The sequence below is a fragment of the Idiotropiscis lumnitzeri genome, chromosome 4 (genome assembly GCF_059441095.1).
Source record: "Idiotropiscis lumnitzeri isolate Australia: NSW breed Sydney's pygmy pipehorse chromosome 4, RoL_Ilum_1.0, whole genome shotgun sequence".
In the NCBI taxonomy this organism is placed as follows: domain Eukaryota; kingdom Metazoa; phylum Chordata; class Actinopteri; order Syngnathiformes; family Syngnathidae; genus Idiotropiscis; species Idiotropiscis lumnitzeri.
This window is the reverse complement of record NC_142394.1, coordinates 3,300,208-3,313,444: the sequence shown is the minus strand read 5'-3', so window position 1 is coordinate 3,313,444 and position 13,237 is coordinate 3,300,208. Positions and strand designations below refer to the sequence as shown.

Below are 13,237 nucleotides of genomic sequence, written 5' to 3'. Positions count from 1 at the left end.
TTTCTCAAATATTATATAGTGTGAGAAATTGTTCTGGTATTGTGACTAGTTTCAAATGTTAAAGTACAGTTTTTATCATTATTACTGTTTGTTTGTGCTTTTTTCTCGATTGTCCTCACCAATAAAAGGAAGAATATGACTGCAGCAAGCGTCTCACTGATTTTGTTACAGTTGATTCCTGCTGTTAAGCAACACTGAACATCCGTTTCTCATCGAGAATAACGACATGGTCCTACCATTAAAGTGGCTGCCTCATTGCATATTTGACATTCTGCTGGCACTGCTTCACAGCGTTGGTTCGCATATCAGCAAGTGCAGTTAAGATAATACAAAGTGACTGGACGAAAATAGTTATTTGCACTGACTGTTTGTCTGCAGTCTCCTAACCACATACTCTACGCCACTCTTTGATCCAAAATTACTTCAGCATACAAGGGACAAATGGAGCACTGACATTAATATAACGTCTGACACAGTCAAAAAAAATCTTGAAATAATCTATATAAACGACACATATAAGCAAACTGTTCAGTATCACTCACCATTTCTCCCTGAGACTGCAGTACTTGAAAGATTCTCCCAGTGCATTACCCTCCAGTATGATTTGGATTTATAGCCAATACTTCTAAAGATGGCTCGACTAGTCAGAAGAGAGGAAACAGCTGACCACTCAGTACAGGGAGGCCGGTGTTAAAACCAGGAAAACGAGGGTCACAATGTTCCAGGGTTCTTGTTAGTATGGTAATTTGCGGTGATAAAGGTCATGCTAAAATGATCACCGAGTTCATTTAAAAGGTGACTGAACCAGGGAGTTGAAACCTCATCCATAAACCACAACAAAAGGAAAGGAAGAAGTCTTCGAACATCAACCAATTTAAGGCTCACTTGGAATATTGACTGACATGTTCGGTCTGCTGCCACAAGAAAACAAACTCTTTCAGTACCGAAAGCCATAAATAGTCGAGAACTTTATAGCCGAATGCCCCTGAGCTCATAAAGATTTAAAATAACTTAATCCTTTAGGGAAAGCTATACTACCATGGATGACTTTGCGCAATATCTTAACATATCACATGAAACTTCACTGTATCTCAAGAAATATATAAATACTTTCCAAAAGAGGCATGAGCGTCAACAAGGGGAGAAGAAGAATGTGATAAGAGAAGAAAAATACAGTTGTACCTTGATTACGAGTAACCACTTTTGATCAATTCAGTTTACACAAATGATATAAAATGCTCAATAATGAAAATAGTTCAAAATTGGACAAAAGCACAATAAAAAGAATGGAAAAAAAATCAAATAAAATGTTTTATTAAGTGTAATTAATTGGCACAAGCCAAATCACAACAGCTGTAGTGTTGTACCCATGCCCTTAAGGGGGTGGCCAAGTGCACAACATCTGAAACTTGGTCAGTTTGTCTACACGTGAATATCTCACTGTGAAATTTGGTTTACTGCACCTCAGGGCGAATGGTCATTGAGTACTCATAATGCCCTGCAGGTATGTTGAAGACCGACTTCCACTCGTCTGCCTCTCAGAAATGTACCGGGTGATGTTCATTTCTGAGTTTGAGATTAGTGTCTCCATGAAGCAGTTCAAAAGCAGATTAGATGGGTGGCACCGGGTGGCGGTTCTTGCTGGAGATCTCATTTAGTCCCTGGTAGTCAGTGCATGGTAAAAGAAGAAGCAGTCGACGGCTGGGGGAGCAGCCAAGGTATCATAGTCATGCTGTAGGTCTCTATGGCCTCTCTCTCGCAAACAGGAAGTACAATGGCTGTGGCGACAAAAATTGACTGCGAGAAAGTCGACGGAGCAGTCGTAGGCTGGATGTGGCGGTGGTGAGGTGTGGCTTAGTTAAAGTCATGTGAAAAGTTGTTAATAAGGGGGAACCCTGGACAATTCTGGCATGGCAGGTGTGGTGTATGACTGGCCTTGCGAGGAGGCTTGCTTGCGACAGGTAACGTGACACCATTAAACTGACCCAGTCTCGCAGTTGATGTGGGGATTGTGACAGTGGAGCCAAGGATCATCCAGGATAAGAAATAAGTAGCAGGTCAGGATGGTCTAGGATGTGAAACTCAATGGTGCCATGGTCATAGAAAATGGGAAATTGGATGCTCTGAAATGCCATGGTGCCTAATTTAATGGCTGTCGAGAGGCTATGGAATCTGTCCAAGCCCCAGCTGCTTGACCAAATCCTCTCCAGTAGCACCAAAGTCAACAAGGGCAGCCAGGGGTGTGACGACCATCAGGGAGGAGGAGGCAGGCTTGGAAGAAGGACATCCTGTATTGGCTTTAACTTGATTCTCGGAGACTAAGTGGACCACCCTTGTCCAGTCTCACTCATCTGGAGTCAGTGATGCGCAAACCACATGCAAGTGCCATCCCCATCTCCGCTCCATGCTGCTTGGAGATTTGATTTGAGATTGGGAAGGACCTCAAATATTTTAACACCGAACATAAAGCCAGAGCTTCAATGGAATGATTTACATAAAATAATATTCATGTGTTAGATTTGCCCAGTGAAAATTGGGACCTAAATCTCATTGAGCATTTGTGGCAGAACTTGAATATTGCTCTTCAAAGACATTCTCCATCTAATCGACCTGTGCTGGAGCTGTTTTGCAAAGATTTCAGTGTCAAGGTGTCTATAGCTGGTTGAGAAAATCACAAAAAGTCTTGCTGCTGTAATAGCAGATTAAGGTCGCCCTCCAAAAGTTTTTCCATCAGATTTTTATTCCCGTAGATTTTTGAAAATTACATAAAATTGCCATTAAATTTGACAACGGTGTATTACTTAGTGCTAGCCGATCGCATAAAAGCTAAAAAAAAAAAATTTGACTTTGTGGTCGTAAGGTGGCAACATGATAAGAAGGGGTCCACAGTATGAACACATTTTTTCAGTGTTTTTGAAAATATTTAATTCAAATAAAACGGATTTTTCGCTTCTTTGTAAGTTGTAGTAGCAATATCACCTATTTGTACTTTATATCGATAAACGCTAGCATGGTTAAAAAAAGTCTGGGTTCTCGTGGCCATCGGCCTTCTAACCAACCCAACTTGATGTTGTGCATTTTTCATGGCATGCTACACAGTTACTGTGGTCACGTTATCGTTTTACTTTGTTTTCTTATTTTTACAAATTAATTTCAGATACTTTGTCATGCACTTGAGCTTTTTTAATTGTCGTGTTTGTGGATAATTGTCTGTCTCTGAATTGCTGACTGGGGAAAATCAAGAAATCTTGAATCTCAAAAGGACTTGGTCATAAAAAACAAAAACAAAGGTGCGTCGCGCTTCCCTGCTTGTGTAGCTCAAAGGAACTAACTTGAAAGGAACTAAAGATAAAAAGATAAAGATAAAGATGGCCTTTAATAGTCCCACAACGGGGAAATTTGCAGTGTTACAGCATCAAAGATATAGAATACACAGAGGCGGTGGCGTAATGTAGCCGTTAATGTGTAACATTAGCAGCAAAAAAGCATGCAAATATACACAGTATATACGTATATTCACAAATCCCCATGTATATACACACTTACATCCCACAACATATACAAGTGTAAGGAAACACTCCTAATGTCTGTCCATGGTACAGAGGGGAAATTAATAAAAATGCTGCAATGATAAAAAAAATACTGCAGTGATGGAAAATACTGCAATGCTAAAAAAAATACTACAATGATAAAAGTACTGTAATGGTAAAAGTACTGCAATGATAAAAAATACTGCAATAATAGAAAATACTGCAATGATAAAATATTGCAATGATGGAAGTACTGTAATGGTAAAAGTACTGCAATGAAAAGAATACTGCAATGGTAAACAAAATACAGCAATGGTCATATTTAAGCCATGATTCTGCCCGTCTGTGGTGCCCCACAGTGGAACCCAACCCATCGGGCTGTTGATGGTGGTTAGCTTGTTGAGAGGTGAAGGTTCAGGGTTGTAGTGAAAACAACAAGGTGCAGTTTGTCAGGAATAGGCCACATGTCTCTGGGTCTCCACTCTAGAATGCTGGGGTTCCCACCCGGGGCTCACTGGTGTAAAGGAGCCGAAATTGGAGGTGGAGCAAGAGAAGCGGGAGTGTGCTGCATACCAAATATTGTGAGCTTCTGTTGCTTGTTGGCTGAAGATGTGAGTCCAAGCTTTCGCTGCCTGCCAGCCTTACAAAGTTACTGGAGACATCACATGCTCATGTTGCCTGAGGACACCTTCAGTCCTGTCCAGGCAATTCAGGGGAGGAGGGAATTGTGTGCTGGCCAGATCATGCTGTAACGGATAGTGGCACACCCAATATCACACAACACAGAGCTCTTGGCACCAAATAAGATTTACTATTTCTACATGACACATTTGCACAACAGGATACAGTCATCATTACATTTGAAGTAACTTGCACGAGCTGGTCTTGAAACGGGGTTTCCCATTCCCCAGGTAGAAGGGCTTCCTCTCACAGCCAAATGGAGCGAAAGAAAGATTGTGACATTCAGTACGTGTTAATTACTGTTTTAAGTCAACCCGAATACGTTTTATACAAAAACAACTTATTTTAATCAAGGGCTAGTTCGACATACAACATAATGGTATTCAATTTACGGCTTTGCTAGGAATGGTGTTTGATTTAATTTTACGCCGCGTAAAATGACAACCCGACTATGCATTATGCCTTATCGATAAAATACAATACAGTACAAAACAACTTTGTTTATATAGCGCATTTCAAAGAAGAGTTGTACAGTTTCATGTTACAATTACCAGTATGCAACTTATTTATACACGTGTATAACAGAAAGAACCTAAAAAGGCTTTAAAATATAAATAATTCAAAGAAAAGCGAAACATTTAGTGAGCTGTCTTTTTTAACCTGGTGGAGCAGGTTCTCTTTTTTTTGTATGGTTCATTTATTCCTTTGTCATCCTCTCACATGCACCTCGTTGCATGCAAAAGGGCTTAACGTAACCATGGTAAGGTGCAATCATTGACACATACCAAAATGGATTAGCCTAATATGCCTGAAATGGTGACCTACCAATAAAAAAATCACATTCATTTGAGCTGTGTGACAATACATACACAACCACACTTATTAAAATAAATGATCCGAGCTGTGTTGTATTTATACAGGTACTAAGCCGTTGAAATTCAGTTGGCGCCACCTGACGAAAAGTGCAAATGTGGATTTAATGACAGTGTTAATTCCTGAGGTTATGCATCTACGTAACTCTTGGATATGCGGTCTCCACATAGTAACAGGTGATAATGTCGTATGCAGTTGATTACACTTCACGTTGAGCAGTTAAGACAAAGTAGGTGGATGAGGCAGTGCAAAAAAAAAATAAAAATATGACTCTAGACTGGAGTGCAATATGTCACTTCATGTATTGCTTGGCATTGTGCCTCACACAGCCCAGCTGGACTTGTTTCGTGACTTATTCAACAAGTCGTTCTGGGCACTCACAAATTAGGAATGGAGAAAGTAAGGCAGCTCATCAGGTTCACACACGCGCACACACGCACACAACTGCATGCACACGCTGACTTCATGAGACTTTCTGATAAGTTTGTCAGATGGAACGACATTTTCTTTGTCTGCAAACTTTTCTTTCAGGACCATATGACTGCCCAACAATAATTCGAAGCAAAGGAGGCTGGGCGTATTGTTCAAACCACAGACTGTGTGACAGGAAATGACATTATACTTCCGGAATTAGGAAGACGTTTGAATAAAGTGGACCAATGTGGCCCACTTAGCTATTTACTAACTATTAACTACGAAAATGACTCGTCATGATTTTGCTAAAAATGAAATGAAATACATTTATAAGTTACTATTAAAACCATTCTTAAAACACAAAAACTTTCCAACCATCATTTTCTGCCTCTCATCTTGTTTCACTCTTGTCACTTCAATGTTATCAAAGTTACAAAGCATTGTTCAGAAAAGTATAGGCCAAGTTGAAAAATGAGAATCACAACATTTGAAGAACGTTTCAAGTGTCTGAGTTCTTGTAATAATTTCTCACTTGTCAACGAATGGCAAAATCCATGCCTTGAATATCTCTTGTGTTTTCCATTGATTGAATCCATCCTCTTGTCTGAGGAGAAAATCATAGGTTTGATTTAATTATCGTCTAGTGACTAGAGGGTAGCCACTCATTGTTCTGCAGCCTCTTAACAACCAACCCGACTCCTCCCTGAAACATTGCCAAAGTTTAAAACAGCATCCATCTGCCATTAGAAGTGAAACTTTTAGTTGACAACCTGGCAAAAGGTGATATAACGTAGAAGGAAGTCTCTCAGGATAGCTTGGTTTCCCTTCAGTGACCGCGTTCTTCTGAGAGAGAGTGATAAACAATTTGCCACCAGTCAGAGTTTTCCTGAGAGAAGACGATAGAGAATGTGTTAAAGTGACGTGGGTTAATTAATGACTTAATCTGCATTAACACTTGCAAAACTATAAGAATCTGCGTAGAAGCAACATTTAATCACCTCAGTTCTATCAAGGGTTGGCATGAATTTAGACAAACTGTGTTTATAATAGTTACACACAGTATTATTAAAGTGAATAATAAATGGTTTACAACAAAGTTTACTGTAGGCCTTCTACTAGTGCAACTGTTGTGATGTACAGGTCATAATACATTTCATTGATGAAGATGGCAGGCAGTTGTTGACTTTATACAAATGAAGGAGGAGGATTAGCTTTCAGGCTCACATATACACAATGGCAGCACTGACTGACACTGGAATGAATGAGGTTGTCTTCTGTAAAGTCTTATTTTGCGGATCTGATGAATGACTTCATTGACGGATCCATTTTTTTAAAATTATTTATTTGTTATGACATTAAAGTTGACCAGTGATTTTGCATGAAATACAATATAACCAACGAGACAGGTGTAAAGTTTGCGACTGGTTAGCCCAATGGCCTCACAGTACAGAGGTGCATTTTTAGATTGCAGGACCAGCCTTCCTGTTTGGCGTTTGCAGTTTGGATGTTCTCCCTGTGCCTGTGTGGGTTTCCTCTGGGTACGCCGGTTTACTACCACATTCCAAAGACATGCATGGTGGATTGATTGGATGCTCTGAATTTCCCAAAGGTGTGATTGGGAGCATGAGTGGTTCTTTGTCTTTGTGTGCCCTGACCCTTGTGAGGATAAGAAGCTCAGATATATATATATAGTAGTGCTGCCAAGTGATTAATTTTTTTTAACTAATTAATCACAAAAAAATTCCATGATTAATCACATTTTTCAACTACTATTTTTTGCGACGCTTATAACAGATATTTACTTGAATAATATCTTGGAATTGATGCAAAATCACCAAATATTAAGTAGGTATATTTAATTCAAAGACTGTTCTAATATAGCTTTCTTGGATTCTTGAATACGATCTAAAAGGAGACATCTTTGCAGACATTTATTTTTGAAACATTTCTCAAAACTGCCCACAAGCGCCACACTCCAGCAGTGTTGGTTTGCAAGGCCCAGTGGTAACTTGAACACAGTGTTTTGTTCTGAGACGTGCTAAGGACAGCTAATATGGCACAATATTTGCAAAGTATGCAATTTATTTTTTTAAGTAAATCAAACTGAGTTAACTGAGTTAAAATATTTAACTGAGTTAAATTTTGGGGGGATTAATCACCTGAGTTAATGTTTTAATTTTGACAGCCCTAATATATATATATATATATATATATATATATATATATATATATATATATATATATATATATAGAGAGAGAGAGAGAGAGAGAGAGAGAGAGAGAGAGAGAGAGAGAGAGAGAGAGAGAGAGAGAGAGAGAGAGAGAGAGAGAGAGAGAGAGAGAGAGATAGATAGACAGATAGATAGTTGTTTTATTGATCGCGTTAGAAATTCAGATTACAAGATGGCAAGACAGAATAATGACTTTATTTGTGAAGAGATTTTGTCTTTGTCGTGTGTGTGAGTCTATCCAGTGCAGAAGGGTATGGGGCTGCAATGAAATCTGGATAGAAGAGGAACTTTTTTTTTTACATAATCGTAATTGTTGTGGATGAGGTACAAGTGCTGCGCTTCCTTTTGGGCTTTGAAAAGGGGAACTACTCTCAGCTATCTTACTTAGGAGGGAGGAAGACAGAATAATTTAATTTGATTGGACTCTTTATCTCTCTCTGGCTAGATGTCTGTCTGTATCTCTTTTACAAACAATAACTCATTTTACCCTTTTGTACCCGTCAGTTCTTTTTGTTTTGATTTTTATGTTGTTTTTTTTTTTTTCCAAGCAAGCCCACACATGAGGTCAGTGCATTTGAGTTCACCCCAACTGCTGGTTTGGACCATTACGAAGACTGCCCAGTGTAATGATTTATCGTACTTTCTATGCTGTGCTGCCGTGCAGCTGTGCATTCTTTAACAACTTTAGGACATTGATGAGGACAGCTGCTTGGCAGACCAAAAACTCCATCTGTACTGGAAAAACTGTTTTGGGAAACAGCACGTAAAATGCAGGATTGTGGTTGCAGGACTCCGTATCAAAACTTACCCTGCAAAGCTTACTTTGCATTGTGTTTAACGTGGATGGTGTTTTCTGCTCACATGCTGTCCTCTGGGAGCATCTAGTGGTTGATATGGCAAACACATGCAGTACATGCATGGCTGGCACATTTTTTGCTGAAACACATTTCTTTAACTCCCCCAATCCCATATTTTCACAAAACCTCAGGCAGAAATCAAAAGGTTAAAACAATTCATTCAGAAAACCCCAGACCGTCTGATCCATTTCCTCAAATCCAGCCTATACTTTGTCCCAACCCTAACAATTTGTTGTGATTATACATTCAACAAGGAAAAATATATTTACCACATTGGACAGAGATGTTTTCTGTAAAAAAAAACAAAAAATTAAAATAAGTCAAAATTTTAAATATTTCAATCATTTTCTGTCAAAGAGGAAAATGCGCTTCCAAACATATGCAGCCACCAAAAATAGTCTTGTAATGAGCATTAGAGTACATACAGAATATTACTCAGCATGTCAAATGTTGTTCAACCTGAAACAATGAGCTTTTCTCGTCTCTGAATGTCCTAATGATGCTGGCCAAACACAATCTGCTCAAGTTGAGTTGGACTCTTTGACCTGCTTTTCTCGTTAGCTAGGAAATGGTGTACAAAAAAGCTGCCGGAATTTCATCCGTGACGATGATCTTTGTCCTCCTCTTTCTCTTTACTGCTGTGCTCCTTGTCCACTAACTCTCATCTAAACTCCTCTGCCTCTATTTTGTGTCTATCCATTGTATATGCAATCACGTTTGCACATGTGCTTTGTGAACTGGATTTCAGACTGCCCAGTTGGTCTGATCACAACATGAGAATCTTGTGTGGTAATTATTAAGCGTTGTGTTTGAAAACATCACAACTGTGTTGGAGTTATATTCCCATTTTGCTGCTTGTGTTAATATCTTGGCAATACAGGGTGGAATGTGTTTTGTGACTGATAATGTGTCTAAATTTGAAAAATACAGCACATGAGTTTTGTGAAATTAGTTTAAACATCTGACGAGTGTTTAAGGTTTGGCCAAGAGTGTTTGATTTTAAAAATGAGTTTGGTTCAGAGAATGGGAATTAGTATTTAGAAAACAGTGAAAAACAATAAAGTATACATAAAGGCAGCAACACACGTTCTATCTCTCACGTCTCGTTAGTGAGGATGGGACCTGACAGTCAGGATCAAACAATTGAGAAGGATTTAGCACTGGAGAGTGAAAGTTTTGTCCGCAAGTTTAATGTATCATCCCTTTTTCTGACAGCAAACTGACTTCCTGTTTACTTTTCAGGTCTACAGGTATGTCAAATCAACCTCTAGAAGTCACTAATTTATAAAACAGCAGTCAATGACAACACACTCTCGGCCCAGCACGACACAATGCCACAAACAACCCGGAACAGGGTCGGGGGCCGACAATTTTTATGAATAAGGCTAGAGAGTTGAGGCCGTACAGAGATTGCGGCCAGAGGGCGGGGGACTGACTGGGAAAAAAAGGGTCAAGTGCCCAGCTCTGATTATTTTAATTCGGTCAGTCCTTAGTGAGTGACAAGTGCACATAACTGCGCACCTCTTACTGTGAGCCAAACCATTCTCTAGTGCCACCATGTTCCAGGTGCCAAAGACGTCAGGTTCTACATTTGTGAATGGGAGTTCCAAGGACAGGAGATCTGTCATCTTCTGTACGTCAGAGCCACTGTGGAGTCTGTGACACACTGATATAAGACAGTACCTACACCGCTTCTCATACTTGAGACCCAGTAGCCAGTAGCCCGCGGTACGCATAGCACCCTCTGTGAATAGGTGTCCTTGGTGATAGGTCTGCTCATGATCATGTCTCATCAGGAGGATTTTTTACTTGATGCGATTAGATAAGCTTCCTGCTACACAGCTGTAATGTTGACCCGCTTCGGATGACTTTTCTGTGGTGCTAACTACGGCAGCTGTGAGGTACTGTATGAGGCTGACGCTGGCTATTGCATAGGTTCAATACAATACAATATTATTTATATAGCGCATTTCACAACAACTGGAGCTGTAACAAAGCGCTTTCCATATTCCGTCATATAAATGAAATTATTTCCATTGGTGTGGTTTGGAAGATGATCTTATCCATCTAACACAGTTGTTAACACACATATAGAAACTTTGTCCTTCATTGTGTATGTACCCAAATATAACCCTGCTGTCGGTGTAATAGTTGGTGGCATCGATCTGGAGGTCAAGCGTGGAGGCGATGAGGTCAGTCAATTCCACAGCGATAACGGCAAGGCTGTTTTGGAATGACAATCCGATACAATAAAGGCGATTTTGATACAGTAACGTTGGCTTTTCTGTAAATAAATTACTTGTAGGCAATGCCAAATAAACACAATAGAATGATATTGCATTTTATTTTAAAACCAACTCAGCCTTATTGATTCTAAAATGTAAAAAAAAATAAAACATTATCAGAACAAGCTATAGGTCTCTTTTTATAACGAACTTGCATTATTATCAGAATAAGCTATTCCTTTTTATGCTGCTTTTCTACATATTTTCCATTCAAATGATGAGGTCATCAGCAAGCTCTAAAGGAGCCTGATTATTATCCTGATCATTTGATCAGATGTGTTGCAACAGAGAGAAATGGAAAACATGTAGACCAAATAGAGCATGCTCTTCAATTCAGTTATGATAATGTTTTTGGGACAACAGCAAATCTCTTCATGTAAAAATAGAACTTGAATAGACACTGAGCGCACAACGCAGTTTGAGGTCTTGTAGCATCACACAAAAACTGCTTTGCTATGTATTTGTTGTCGTGTTCAAAGTGTTCTTAGTTGTTGAAATATATAATACTGATTAAATAGTCGCACATTCATTCATACCTCAAGTAGCAGTTTCAGTGAGAGTAGAACAGTAGGGATGTGTGTGAATGGTTATATGTGTGTGTGTGTGTGTAGAATACTTTAAGGCATGGTCCCAAACATTATTCCTGTTATGAAGAGGGCATGTTTTTTAAGGGTGCTTCACTTCCTTTACCTTGCTGTCTTGGACTGTAATGATCTATGCAGAGCTGGGCAGTTCGTCCCAGGGGCATAAAGGTCCCCCGGACCAGACACCCGTTTTGAGGGCGTGGATTGAGGAGTGACAAATTAAAAAAAAAAAAAAAAAGGCTCGACTAAGCAAGGCTGGAGGCGGATTTTAGTTAGGCCCACTAACCGGCCCTCGTGCGTGTGATGTGGTTGCAAGGGTGGACCGGGTTTCAGAGGCCGCCAATTTTTATGAATAAGGCCGGAGGGTTGAGGCCAGAAGGAGAGCCAGAGAGCGGGGGACTGACCGGCAAAAGAAGGTCAAGTGTCCAGCTCAGGATCACGGCAGACATTTGAGGACAGCCACATCCCTACAAGCTCGATGGACTCCTTTTCAGCTTTGCTTGAGCCTGCATGTCAGTTAATATGAAGCTGGGGTCCTTTCGAATCGGAGATTGCTCGCAGATGAAACCAACAAAGGCAGGAAAGGGGGGTAGGCAACCTGGTGCAGTATTTTGCAATTCTTAGGTGACTTTCAACTTTCTAATACACCACTTCTTACAATTGGACCACAGCAGTGTAAAGTGGTGTAATATAGCTCCGGAACAATGAGGAATAATAATTTTGCACAACTTGTTTAAGTAAACTATCCCCAAAAAAGTGCAATTTTGGAACAGAAACTGAACAGAAAACTTCATGTTAGGGGTGGGTGTGTGTAGCAAAGTGGACCCAACAAAAATGACAGAGGCAGTGATCAAACGAAGTAGAGGTTTATTTAAACTAAGGGAGCACGTCCGACGTGATTAAGACAAATAGACACACAAAAAAAAATACACTAAACTAAACGAGCGGTGGTACACCGAATAAACTAACTAAGGGGAATGGGAGAAGCTAGAGGAGCGAAAGGCCAAAAACAGGACCAACTAAATAAACAAGAAAAACAAAGCGAACACTAATAGGACATTATTAATACTCAGCCACACGGGAACACAAATAGTACAAGAACGGAAACGAACCTACACAAGGTTAGAAAACAAGGTTAGAAAACAAGAGTGAATAACAAGAGCTGTGAATTACTTACGGGGAAAGATTGCCGCGATACTGGACAAACGCGAGACCAACTGCGCGCAGGGGAATGGCAACAAGAGACAATATTCCGTCGACAACCTCCTCTGTCTCCAGCGCTTAAAAAGCCAACTAACGATGATGGCCATCAGGTGTGAGCTGGCGACTCCACCCACTCCAAAGACTAAAAGAAAAAAACAATTAGATCTGCAAACAAGATAGATCTCAACTCTTTGGGGACTAGGTTTTACAGTGAACCCTCGTTTATCGCGGGGATACGTTCCAAAAATATATATATTTTTTTATTATCTTACAATGCATTTGATGTGATGCATTGTTGTGGTTTGTTTGTTTGCGTGTAGATGGGAAGTATGGCAAGCCCTTTGAGAGACTAGTGTAAAACACTAATGTCTCATATCAAGCACATGGAATAAATGCTCAAAGGGCTTGGCATAGTGAAGTTGTGGTCCTTCAGTGCCACCTTGTGGCATTGCTGCGTTCGTTTTAAGCGTGTTATTTCTTCTTTTCTCTTTTTTTGTTATTCAACTTCCGGGTTGCTTCACTTTGAGACATGTCGTGTGCTCATATGTTGACAGAGGAGCGGTAAAAAAAAAAGCCATC

The 13,237-nt window shown here is 39.9% G+C and overlaps 1 long non-coding RNA gene across 1 annotated transcript; it reads right to left on the bottom strand.

Moving 5' to 3' along the window:
• Window positions 1-6,251: 6,251 nt before the first annotated feature.
• LOC148337846 (uncharacterized) lies at window positions 6,252-12,873 on the bottom strand. Its single transcript, XR_015843003.1, has 4 exons — window positions 12,633-12,873; window positions 8,856-8,876; window positions 8,538-8,610; window positions 6,252-6,384 (listed from the first exon to the last, which is right to left on the bottom strand). It is a non-coding gene; the product is annotated as an uncharacterized LOC148337846 (long non-coding RNA).
• Window positions 12,874-13,237: the final 364 nt, after the last annotated feature.